Here is a 13,360-nt window from a genome sequence, read left to right as displayed (position 1 = left end):
TCTGCTTAATTCAGAAACTCTGTCCATCACCACCCCTTGTTGTTAAATATTTTGTCCACCCTAAGCGTGAAAGGGTATACTCAGATGTGAGTCCCTTGCTCATTGCACCATCAGGATTCAAGCAAGCCGGGCCGACGACGGCTGAAATGCCAGAAACCGGTCCCCGGAAGCTTGTTTCCTTCCCAGTGTAAGAATTGGCTTGGTAGTTTGGTTTGCCCTGTTCCCATCATGCATTGGGACAGGAACAGACTAATTTGCATATAGCCAGGTTCTGAACTGGGATGGTGCAGTGAGCTAAAAAACGGTGTTGGATCTAGCCCTGATCTCTTGACTGGGTGAGAGTATTCTGCTTAATTCAGAAACTCTGTCCATCACCACCCCTTGTTGTTAAATATTTTCTCCACCCTAAGCGTGAAAGGGTATACTCAGATGTGAGTCCCTTGCTCATTGCACCATCAGGATTCAAGCAAGCCGGGCCGACGACGGCTGAAATACCAGAAACCGGTCCCCGGAAGCATGTTTCCTTCCCAGTGTAAGAATTGGCTTGGTAGTTTGGTTTGCCCTGTTCCCATCATGCACTGGGACAGGAACATACTAATTTGCATATAGCCAGGTTCTGAACTGGGATGGTGCAGTGAGCTAAAAAACGGTGTTGGATCTAGCCCTGATCTCTTGACTGGGTGAGAGTATTCTGCTTAATTCAGAAACTCTGTCCATCACCACCCCTTGTTGTTAAATATTTTGTCCACCCTAAGCGTGAAAGGGTATACTCAGATGTGAGTCCCTTGCTCATTGCACCATCAGGATTCAAGCAAGCCGGGCCGACGACGGCTGAAATGCCAGAAACCGGTCCCCGGAAGCTTGTTTCCTTCCCAGTGTAAGAATTGGCTTGGTAGTTTGGTTTGCCCTGTTCCCATCATGCACTGGGACAGGAACAGACTAATTTGCATATAGCCAGGTTCTGAACTGGGATGGTGCAGTGAGCTAAAAAACGGTGTTGGATCTAGCCCTGATCTCTTGACTGGGTGAGAGTATTCTGCTTAATTCAGAAACTCTGTCCATCACCACCCCTTGTTGTTAAATATTTTGTCCACCCTAAGCATGAAAGGGTATACTCAGATGTGTGTCCCTTGCTCATTGCACCATCAGGATTCAAGCAAGCCGGGCCGACGACGGCTGAAATGCCAGAAACCGGTCCCCGGAAGCTTGTTTCCTTCCCAGTGTAAGAATTGGCTTGGTAGTTTGGTTTGCCCTGTTCCCATCATGCACTGGGACAGGAACAGACTAATTTGCATATAGCCAGGTTCTGAACTGGGATGGTGCAGTGAGCTAAAAAACGGTGTTGGATCTAGCCCTGATCTCTTGACTGGGTGAGAGTATTCTGCTTAATTCAGAAACTCTGTCCATCACCACCCCTTGTTGTTAAATATTTTGTCCACCCTAAGCGTGAAAGGGTATACTCAGATGTGAGTCCCTTGCTCATTGCACCATCAGGATTCAAGCAAGCCGGGCAGACGACGGCTGAAATGCCAGAAACCGGTCCCCGGAAGCTTGTTTCCTTCCCAGTGTAAGAATTGGCTTGGTAGTTTGGTTTGCCCTGTTCCCATCATGCACTGGGACAGGAACAGACTAATTTGCATATAGCCAGGTTCTGAACTGGGATGGTGCAGTGAGCTAAAAAACGGTGTTGGATCTAGCCCTGATCTCTTGACTGGGTGAGAGTATTCTGCTTAATTCAGAAACTCTGTCCATCACCACCCCTGTTGTTAAATATTTTGTCCACCCTAAGCGTGAAAGGGTATACTCAGATGTGAGTCCCTTGCTCATTGCACCATCAGGATTCAAGCAAGCTGGGCCGACGACGGCTGAAATGCCAGAAACCGGTCCCCGGAAGCTTGTTTCCTTCCCAGTGTAAGAATTGGCTTGGTAGTTTGGTTTGCCCTGTTCCCATCATGCACTGGGACAGGAACAGACTAATTTGCATATAGCCAGGTTCTGAACTGGGATGGTGCAGTGAGCTAAAAAACGGTGTTGGATCTAGCCCTGATCTCTTGACTGGGTGAGAGTATTCTGCTTAATTCAGAAACTCTGTCCATCACCACCACTTGTTGTTAAATATTTTGTCCACCCTAAGCGTGAAAGGGTATACTCAGATGTGAGTCCCTTGCTCATTGCACCATCAGGATTCAAGCAAGCCGGGCCGACGACGGCTGAAATGCCAGAAACCGGTCCCCGGAAACTTGTTTCCTTCCCAGTGTAAGAATTGGCTTGGTAGTTTGGTTTGCCCTGTTCCCATCATGCACTGGGACAGGAACAGACTAATTTGCATATAGCCAGGTTCTGAACTGGGATGGTGCAGTGAGCTAAAAAACGGTGTTGGATCTAGCCCTGATCTCTTGACTGGGTGAGAGTATTCTGCTTAATTCAGAAAATCTGTCCATCACCACCCCTTGTTGTTAAATATTTTGTCCACCCTAAGCGTGAAAGGGTATACTCAGATGTGAGTCCCTTGCTCATTGCACCATCAGGATTCAAGCAAGCCGGGCCGACGACGGCTGAAATGCCAGAAACCGGTCCCCGGAAGCTTGTTTCCTTCCCAGTGTAAGAATTGGCTTGGTAGTTTGGTTTGCCCTGTTCCCATCATGCACTGGGACAGGAACAGACTAATTTGCATATAGCCAGGTTCTGAACTGGGATGGTGCAGTGAGCTAAAAAACGGTGTTGGATCTAGCCCTGATCTCTTGACTGGGTGAGAGTATTCTGCTTAATTCAGAAACTCTGTCCATCACCACCCCTTGTTGTTAAATATTTTGTCCACCCTAAGCGTGAAAGGGTATACTCAGATGTGAGTCCCTTGCTCATTGCACCATCAGGATTCAAGCAAGCCGGGCCGACGACGGCTGAAATGCCAGAAACCGGTCCCCGGAAGCTTGTTTCCTTCCCAGTGTAAGAATTGGCTTGGTAGTTTGGTTTGCCCTGTTCCCATCATGCACTGGGACAGGAACTGACTAATTTGCATATAGCCAGGTTCTGAACTGGGATGGTGCAGTGAGCTAAAAAATGGTGTTGGATCTAGCCCTGATCTCTTGACTGGGTGAGAGTATTCTGCTTAATTCAGAAACTCTGTCCATCACCACCCCTTGTTGTTAAATATTTTGTCCACCCTAAGCGTGAAAGGGTATACTCAGATGTGAGTCCCTTGCTCATTGCACCATCAGGATTCAAGCAAGCCGGGCCGACGACGGCTGAAATGCCAGAAACCGGTCCCCGGAAGCTTGTTTCCTTCCCAGTGTAGGAATTGGCTTGGTAGTTTGGTTTGCCCTGTTCCCATCATGCACTGGGACAGGAACAGACTAATTTGCATATAGCCAGGTTCTGAACTGGGATGGTGCAGTGAGCTAAAAAACGGTGTTGGATCTAGCCCTGATCTCTTGACTGGGTGAGAGTATTCTGCTTAATTCAGAAACTCTGTCCATCACCACCCCTTGTTGTTAAATATTTTGTCCACCCTAAGCGTGAAAGGGTATACTCAGATGTGAGTCCCTTGCTCATTACACCATCAGGATTCAATCAAGCCGGGCCGACGACGGCTGAAATGCCAGAAACCGGTCCCCGGAAGCTTGTTTCCTTCCCAGTGTAAGAATTGGCTTGGTAGTTTGGTTTGCCCTGTTCCCATCATGCACTGGGACAGGAACAGACTAATTTGCATATAGCCAGGTTCTGAACTGGGATGGTGCAGTGAGCTAAAAAACGGTGTTGGATCTAGCCCTGATCTCTTGACTGGGTGAGAGTATTCTGCTTAATTCAGAAACTCTGTCCATCACCACCCCTTGTTGTTAAATATTTTGTCCACCCTAAGCGTGAAAGGGTATACTCAGATGTGAGTCCCTTGCTCATTGCACCATCAGGATTCAAGCAAGCCGGGCCGACGACGGCTGAAATGCCAGAAACCGGTCCCCGGAAGCTTGTTTCCTTCCCATTGTAAGAATTGGCTTGGTAGTTTGGTTGGCCCTGTTCCCATCATGCACTGGGACAGGAACAGACTAATTTGCATATAGCCAGGTTCTGAACTGGGATGGTGCAGTGAGCTAAAAAACGGTGTTGGATCTAGCCCTGATCTCTTGACTGGGTGAGAGTATTCTGCTTAATTCAGAAACTCTGTCCATCACCACCCCTTGTTGTTAAATACTTTATTGAAGGCAGGCAGTCCTCCCATTGTTTTGGAGGTCACTGGTCCTGCAGGATGAGTTAACGTTTGTAGCAAGGGTGAAAGCAGAAGACAGACCGGCAGGGCTGGCACCAAGTCAATCACTGGTCCTTCTGCTTTCTTGCTGTTGCGGCTCTTCGTGGTCCAAGCTTCCTAGGTTGTCAGGAATCTGATTTCAGGGTCTGGGGGTACCATATTAATACTAGATTTAGGGACATTATAGAGGAGTGACAGTTATGGACCATGGGTACTTTACCTGGGGTGTATACACCTTTTATTATGCCACAATCCTGTGGGAGGGGGGCATAGAACTAGCCCTGATTGCATAATTCTCATGATGGTTGGCACTGAAAAATGTGCTTCACTAAACCTTCAGCACCTGGGGTTGGAGTTGGCAACGGGGGGCACACCTCCCCTTCTCACTTATATTTCCCACCAAAAGAGGGGGATTGGACCAAGGCTGCCATCTCCTACTAGCAGCAGAGGCTGGTTTTGCATTAAAAGGTGGCAAGGCCTTTGAAGCTTCCCTCTCGTGGCCTGTGCCGATTCTGGGGGAGGAGGTGTGACATGGCTTTGTTTCTGGCTTCAGACAGCAAGGGTTCTTGACCCAGGGGTCCAGAAACATGTCTGGTGGTGGCATACTGCCTAAAGCCAGTCAGAGACCCCACCAGGGTTGGAAGGTTTTCAAGGGGCACCTCTGAGGTGCCCTCTGGGTACATGTTTTAATAAACCCAACACAATGGCCCCAACAGCGCTAGGATGCCTGGCCTCACCTTGGGGGTGCCCAGGAGTGGGCACTTCACAGGGAAAGGCCAGGAAGGGTTCCAGAGCGGTATGTGTACAGCGCCTTGAGAACCCTTCGGGGGTGATTCGTGCGCTATATAAGCACTACATTTACATTTGGCATCAGTGTGGGTTTATGAAAAGGAGTTTTTGGGTACCAAAGACTCCTGGGTTTAGTGAAGCCATCATGGTGCTGGGGAATTCGAATTGTCAAGTTTCCAGCACATGTACTCTCTATGGCTTCCTTGGCACTTACAATATTAAGAAAAGACGCACATATTGTGGGAGTTTATCTGCTCATGCAGATATGCCCACACCTAAGATTCAGTGCATCCTGCCTTAAGGCGTGTAAGGCCTGCCAGAGGGGTGACTTAGTTATACCTTAGACAGTGCACACAGGCAGTGTACCATGTCGACTTTATCATTTTGGTCTGCACCAAGCCATGCAGGCTGCAGTGGAATGGTCTTGGTGAGGGGTCCATAGTGGACACGCGTCAGTCCCAATGCCCTGGGTACCAGGGGCACCATTTACTAGGGACGTACAGGGGGGTCTGAAGCGGTGCCAATTGTGGTACAGTTTTAGGGAAGGAGATCTGGAACAGGGGACCTGGTTGGCAGGGACCCCGTGCACTTTCAAGCGAAACAACATCATGGTACAGGCGAAAAACTGATGGGCTAACCATGTCAAAAGAGGCACCTTCTCCCAGTCGGCCTTGAGAGCCCTTGCGAGGAAGGGACAGGCGTTAGGTTAGAAGACATTTGTGGTCCACATCACCAGGCAGGATGCTTAAAATAGCATAATGGCAAGGGTAAGAGCATTGGCACTAATTAGAGGGTAAGGCTAAGCACGCAGAGAAAATGTGATACCCCATGCACAGATGCCACAACGCTTAGGGGAAGGAGGAGCTGTGGCTACTACCAAGGGGAGGGTTGAATACAATGCACACAAGGAAAACAGGTAAAGTTCAGTTTTCACTGGGTATATGTACCGTCCATACTGAGAAGATCCAAATAGGAAGATTACCATTAATGCAAGATGTGTTGTCTGCTAGTGGAGGCAGGCCGTGCCGCTAACCTCCTGTTTAGACCCCGTCTCTTGCTCCCCCACTGCATTCTTCCTCTGCGATCCCCTGCCACCTCTGCTTTCCCCTCTGCTTTCCCTGTCCGCCTCCAGCCCTGTGTGTGCCTCCTCTGTGGAACTCATCCGCCTCCCACTCTCACTTACGTGCAAGAATCCGGGCGGCCCGACCAAACAGCCCCCTCGGTGTCCCACGCCGCCTGCTGCTGCAGCCTGACGGTCATCTGACCACACAGCTGAGCTGTGTGTGCTCCCCCCCCCCCGTGGCGGCCCCCGACTGCGCACACAGATCCCATGGCCCACCGGAGACTCCGAGGTGGCTGCCCACCTGCCAGCCAGGGCCCCCCTCGCAGAGCACCGTGCCAAGCTCTCACTGCAGACCCCTGTTGTGTCCTGCTGAACACATTCTAGTTGTTTGCAGGATGTGATCTCACATTGTACACCCACCCACCACTGTGTCACGAGTCATGTGACACAGTTAATAAAAGGAGCCGAGCGCACGTGCTCGTGGCTCATTAACCCATCATACTGCACAGTGTCTGTGTCCAGTGATTGCCAGCATGTGGGCCTAGGGCCCCCCGACACAACAACCCCCTACCAAAACCAAATGTGTGGCCTTTTCTGGACTGTAAGTTGCCTTCTTTGAAACCTTCTGTTTTCAAAACGTGTTCATTTCATTAAGGGCAACTTAAAATAACACCAAGCAGTTACTGCGTCTCCACATGCACGCATGCAACAAAGGTTCTGTTCGTGTTTCCCTTTTTTCTCCCTTCCCCTGATTTATTCTCTCCCCCCACTAATGTTTCCTTTTCAAACTCCACACCAATATCTTGTTTTCAACAAATATAGCAGATTGCTGGCTTCTGTTCGTCCACAAACCTGACCTGTTTTCCAAATATTACTAGAAGCTTTACAGCACTAACAATCTTATAATCATGAAAGTCAATCTTATAATCATGAAAGTCAATAATATTTATTCTTTCTATCTCAGAAGGGTAACATGCTTATATTGCACTCCAGAGTGAACACGTATTAGTGCCGCACGGAAATTAACTAATTTATCTTTCCTAGCATTCAAGCCGGAGAGGAAGGGTTGCACCATATCTGTGCAGAAGGCACATTAACACTTAAAGTGATCTAAGTAGGGCCTGACACTTTGACTTGCGGATTAAAAGTAAATCTTTCCAAATCCGCATTAATAAACTGAGTATGTGACATGAAAATTATGCGCCAGTCTCCGAGGAAGGCGATTTAACCCTTAGCATCCTTGTCAGGTTTCAATCCCATGACTGCAGTTTACACACCCAAACACAGATACATCACGGCAGCACTTCTGTTAACCCACTGAGCTACTAAAACCCATAACTTGGAGGTTAAACACATGCGTGTCTGCAAGCGAAGACAATTTGGTAGTGGTGTTTCCTACAAGGGAATAGCCGCACATCAAAGCATATTCAAATAAAGGAAAACCTAATAGTCAGGGCACATTAATGTCAAAATTGCTGTGACAATGATAGAATATTGGGTAGATGCACAGCTGTGATTATAACAATGTTTGTTAAGGTAGAAAATGTTTTTATGGTGCTCCTAAAAGTGACGACGAGGGTCCAACGTCGTCTCGTTAATGCATAGATGTGAAATCGGATATTATCCAATATCATCCCTTTAAGGCACACATATTAGTTGTCTTTCCCATTGAGGGAAAAAGTACTTTCACTCAGTTCAGTGTTAGTTGAATATATAAATTGTTTAATGAAATTAGTCTTCTTTCATATTTATCAAACGATTTATATATTCAACTAACACTGAACTGAGTGAAAGTACTTTTTCCCTCAATGGGAAAGACAACTAATATGTGTGCCTTAAAGGGATGATATTGGATACTATCCGATTTCACATCTATGCAAAATTGCTGTGACTACAGCAGGGGTGCTAAAGGGACCACTGTCACTCACTACCAGGAATGACTAGAGCAGATCAGTATGACCTGACGGCTCAGAAATTGAAAAGGTCAGCACAGCACAACCCAATTTGAAATGTTAAAGGATCTTGTAAGTCTCAAGATTATTTAAACGATAAAACTGTAAAATGCAAGTAATACATCAGCAAATTATCAATTATTTCAAGACAAGATGACCAAATCTGAGTCTTTATGCGTGTGACTTTTATTCTTGTATTCAAGTTCAAGCGTGAGATGCAGCCAACACACGTTTCGTCAGTACAAAGTTGGTACCCAGACGTTCGCAAGGCAAAAGGGGGTCGGCAGTATCCTAAGTGATTCAGGTCGCTTAAGGATGTGGGATTGATAACCACAAAGTGTTTCGGGTCGCTTCAGGAAGTGGTATTGATAACCACAAAGTGATATCTTGTAAATGGATCAAAGCCAAAGAGACCCCAGCATAAGGTACAGGGCGGGGATAGAGTTCCTATGTGTAAAGGATACAAGTAGGTTCCGCAGGAGCGTCAGGAATCCGAAGAATATTCCTCAGCCTTCCCCTGCGGCCTTCCGACTCTATCAAACACTAGAGTACGAGAGACACGCCAGGGAAAAACAGGGAGACAAAACAAGGAAAGATGGGGGAAAAAATGCTTGATGGTAGTCTTCAGACTGGATGCGTGGCAACTTCAATTGGGTACGGGACAACAAGTTAGCTGAAATACAAAATAAGTAAGCACCCTTATCTAATGACAATACTATCCTAACATTCTCTATGACACCTATGCATATAAACATTTCATACCAAGGGTTTCCTAAGTGTCGCAGAATTAATATGTAGGCTCTTTCTTGTAGGAAACACGTCTGGAGCTGTGGCAAAGATGATATAACAGATCAGTAAGTAACTGCTTACTTCAATACACATAAGTGCACTACAATTTGATTTGATATACTGCTCACTCTGGTTGCTGTAGAGGGCTCGAGATAAACATCCACTAATCTGATGGAATGTAATGACCCCAGTGCCAACACCCCTGTCGGTTGTACGAATATCTAAGAAAACAAAACATGTATTTAGGCTTCACATATGTCATGTACCTTAACCAATGTAATGTGAAGCGCTACTGCGCTGTTACCGTGATTCAATGACGCGAAGAAGTAGCTGCACCCACTCAGGTCCACGCAAGATTCACAGCAAATACGTGAATATTCCAGGATAGATCTCCAATAATGGGAAGGCTACGCAAAGAGGGGAGAGGGTAATAAGGAGGCAAGGAGACCCCAGTAGAAGGAAAAGAAGACTGACTAGCTAACTAAATAGGGACACCAGAGAAAACCCAACCGGGCAGAGGAGACCAAGCCCGGCTGCCGGGTGAAGCAACTCGAGTGAGGGGCAGCAAGAACAAAGCCCGGCCGGACAGCGGAGAACAAGCCCGGCTGTCAGGCGGAGCAATTGTGAGGAGAGAAGGGGAATGAAGGATACCCGGCCAGACAGCGGAGACCAAGCCCGGCTGTCAGGCGGAGTACAGGAGAAGGAAACAACGAAAACTGAGCCCAGTCGGATGGCGGGGAAAAACCCGGCCGCCGGGCGGGACTCTAGTGCGGGAAAGAAATGTTCACGGAAGGACCCGTGAACCTGCAGCAGTCCAAAATCAGGCGCTAAATGGAGGACGCCCGTGCAAATGCTGACAGCTGCAGAGAGGGAGAGAGAACCGGCGCCCGTAAGGAACACGGGGGCCCGGGACGCTCCCTCTGATCTAACTTGAGCCGGAAGAAAATACAGAAAACGGAAGTCAGGCAATCAGAAACAGGACGGACACAGAACCCGTCGGAGCTAGACGCAAGGACGTGAAGCGTCGCTCCATAGGTCATGGAGTCCTATATAGCGAGATCTTAAAGGGACAGTGTGGTAGGAGGTTCGAGGCATGACAGTACACTCCCCCCACAACAACCCCCTCCCGGTTTGGGCTTGTCAGGGTGTCTTTGATGATACACCCTTAACAGTCGAGGTGCATGAATGTTAGAAGCGGGTTCCCATGTACGCTCTTCAACACCGTACCCCTTCCAATGGACCAAATATTGTACAGTATTCCTCACTCTACGGGAATCTAGGATAGCCTCGACCTCATATTCTTCCGAATCTTGAAGAGTTATAGGAGTAGGTTTCACAGGTAATGAGGTCCCTGGTTCAACCGGTTTTAGCAATGACACATGGAATACCGGATGGATCTTAAACGAAGGGGGAAGTTGTAGTTTCATGGCCACAGGATTGATCATCTTTTCCACCTTGTAGGGACCTATGTATTTGGGGTTGAACTTGCGTGGACCCCCCAGAGTAATGTATTTTGTGGAGAGCCAAACCTCATCCCCTGGTGCGTAAATAGGTTCCAATCTCCTGTGTAGATTTGCCCCCTCTGTGTATCTCACCTTTGCCATTTCAAGACTCTCTAATGCCTTCTTATGTACTTCATGTAGTCTCTCTACCCTGTCGGAAGCAGCAGGGGTCGGACAATCTGTAGAACATCCGGAGGGTAATAACTTAGGGTGGTAACCATATGAACAAAAGAATGGAGAGGTGTTGATGGAGGAGTGTGTACTGTTGTTATAGGAGATTTCTGCTGACGATACTAGCTCATCCCAGTCCACTAAGGATTGTAACACCTGATTCCTTATGTATTGTTCAAAACACTGGTTAACTCTTTCCGTCTGTCCATCTGACTGTGGGTGGTGACTCGAGGACAAACAGACTTCTATCTGGAGCAAAGAACATAAACACTTCCAGAATCTTGACACAAATTGGGCTCCTCTATCAGAGACCAAAACCGAAGGGAAACCATGAAGTCGAACTATTTGTTGCATGAATATGGATGCCAATTCTACTGCCGTGGGTAAACCCTTTAAAGGCACGAAATTAGCCATCTTTGTGAATAGATCTACTACAACCAGCAAAGTATTGTTCTTCAACTTTGTGAGCGGTAGTTCCACTATAAAATCAAGTGACACAGTATGCCAGGAGCCGGGAGGGGAAGGCAATGGCATGAGAAGGCCCACGGGATTGAGGCGTGATACCTTGGTTTGCGTGCATACATAACATGTCTTAACAAAGTGTTCTATGTCTGTAAGCATAGTAGGCCACCAAAAACGGTCACGCACAGTTCTGATAGACTTTTTGATCCCTGGATGACCTGCTACCGGATGGGAATGGTACCACTTCAAAACCTGTTCTTACAACTCCCTTGTCGGTAACACCACTCCCCCTTGCACCCACATAAGGCCTCCTCTCTTAGTAATGTCATGTGAACCCACCACAGTCGTCATGTCTACCGAGGCTTGACTGGTCCTAACCTGCGCCAGGAAATCTTCCTCAGTCTGTAAGCTTCCTATGATGTTCGTTCTGGGAATAATAAAGGTCTGTTCTATTGGTTCTGTAGGGGAATCGAATCCCAATCGTGATAGGGCATCTGTTTTACCATTAGGTTTTCCAGGTCTATATTGGACAGTGAAGTCAAACTCACTAAAGAATTGAGACCAACGCAGTTGTCTCATGGAAAGTGCCTTGGCTGACTTGATGTATTGGAGGTTACGATGGTCTGTATATACTACTGCAGGATGTCTGGCACCTAGGAGGTACTGCCTCCACTCTTCAAAGGCCTTCTTGATGGCTAAGAGTTCCTTATCCCCTACTGCATAGTTGTATTCAGCAGGGGTGAACTTATGTGAGTAATAGGCTACTGGATGACACTCGCCAGACATTGCATCCGCTTGGGATAGTACACCTCCTACTGCCACTTGAGAAGCGTCCACCTCCACCACAAATGGCAGTGCGGGATCCGGATAGCGCAGGACAGGGGCACTAGTGAAAGCTTCCTTTAGTAGCTGAAAGGAACGATCCGCCTCACAAGACCATACAAAGGGAACCCCCTTCTTCAACAATGCTGTAATGGGTGACACCAGGGCTGAGAAGTTCTGGATGAACCTCCGATAAAAATTGTCCAGACCCAAAAAACTTTGGATTTCTTTTACTGAACGGGGAGCTTGCCATGCCAGAACAGCCTCTACCTTGGAGGAATCCATGCTAAGGCCTTTGGGGGAAACAACATACCCCAAAAAGGGAACTTCCTGGGTGTGAAAAGTACACTTTTCTAGCTTACAATACAAACGGTTTTCTAGTAAACGCTCTAACACGTTGCGTACATGTTGTTGATGTTCTGTAAAGGTAGGGGAAAAAATTAATAAGTCATCTATATATGCAATTACATATATCTCAAGCATGTCCTTTAGGACTTCGTTTATGAAGAATTGAAATGCCGCAGGGGCATTGCAAAGCCCAAAGGGCATCACAAGGTATTCAAAGAGACCGTATTTGGTGCAGAAGGCGGTCTTCCACTCGTCTCCCTCCTTGACCCGCGCCAGATGATAAGCGCCACGTAGGTCCAATTTAGTAAAATATTGGGCATTGCGGATTCTGTCAAGGAGGGAGGCGATAAGAGGCAGAGGATAACGGTTCTTTATTGTGACGTCATTCAACTTCCGATAATCAATGCAGCACCGCAGACCCCCTTCACGTTTCGGAATGAAGAACAAAGAGGAAGAAGCTGGGGAACGCGACTGTCGGATAAACCCTTTCTCCAGCATAGAGTCTAGATAATCACGTAAATATACGTTCTCTTTTTCAGTAAGTGCGTAGACTCTACTGCATGGTATTCTGGCCCCTGCTTCGAGATCAATACGGCAGTCATAGACTCTATGTGGAGGAAGAACCTCTGCTTCTTTAACATCAAATACCGCCTGTAGATCTTGATAACAGGGTGGGAGGACAGGACTGTCCTCAGGACCTCCTTGTACTAAGTGTGCGTCTTCCACAGCTGCCCCTACTCAGGGTGCAGGTGTAACGGGAGGAAATGTTATGGTAGAAGTCTCCCAATTTATGTTAGGGTTTTGAGACCTCAACCATGGAATACCCAGTAGCACCGGGAATTGTGGAGAACAAATCAAATCAAACATCAAGTCTTCATGATGATCAGGTTCTATTGTCATATGTAATGGGGTGGTACGATGAGTAACAGGACGCGAAATAAGAGAGCTACCATCTATGGTCGTGACATTACTGGTGATCTCTCTTTTAGTACAGGTTATCATATTCTCCTTAGCCCACTCCACATCCATGTAGCTCCCAGAAGCCCCGGAATCTATCATGACTAAAACATGTAAACCATGTGCACCTTGTGTTAGATATGCAGATACATATAAATGATTAGTAGGAGTGTGGGCATAATCGGAGGAAGAGACTGTAAGGCCAGACCTACCTGGGTTCCTCGTCTCACAAGAACCCAGGCTGACTAGTTTCCCGAATACT

The sequence above is a fragment of the Lissotriton helveticus genome, chromosome 1_2 (assembly GCF_964261635.1).
Source record: "Lissotriton helveticus chromosome 1_2, aLisHel1.1, whole genome shotgun sequence".
NCBI classification, from domain to species: Eukaryota; Metazoa; Chordata; class Amphibia; order Caudata; family Salamandridae; genus Lissotriton; species Lissotriton helveticus.
Note: the sequence above shows the minus strand (reverse complement) of the source record.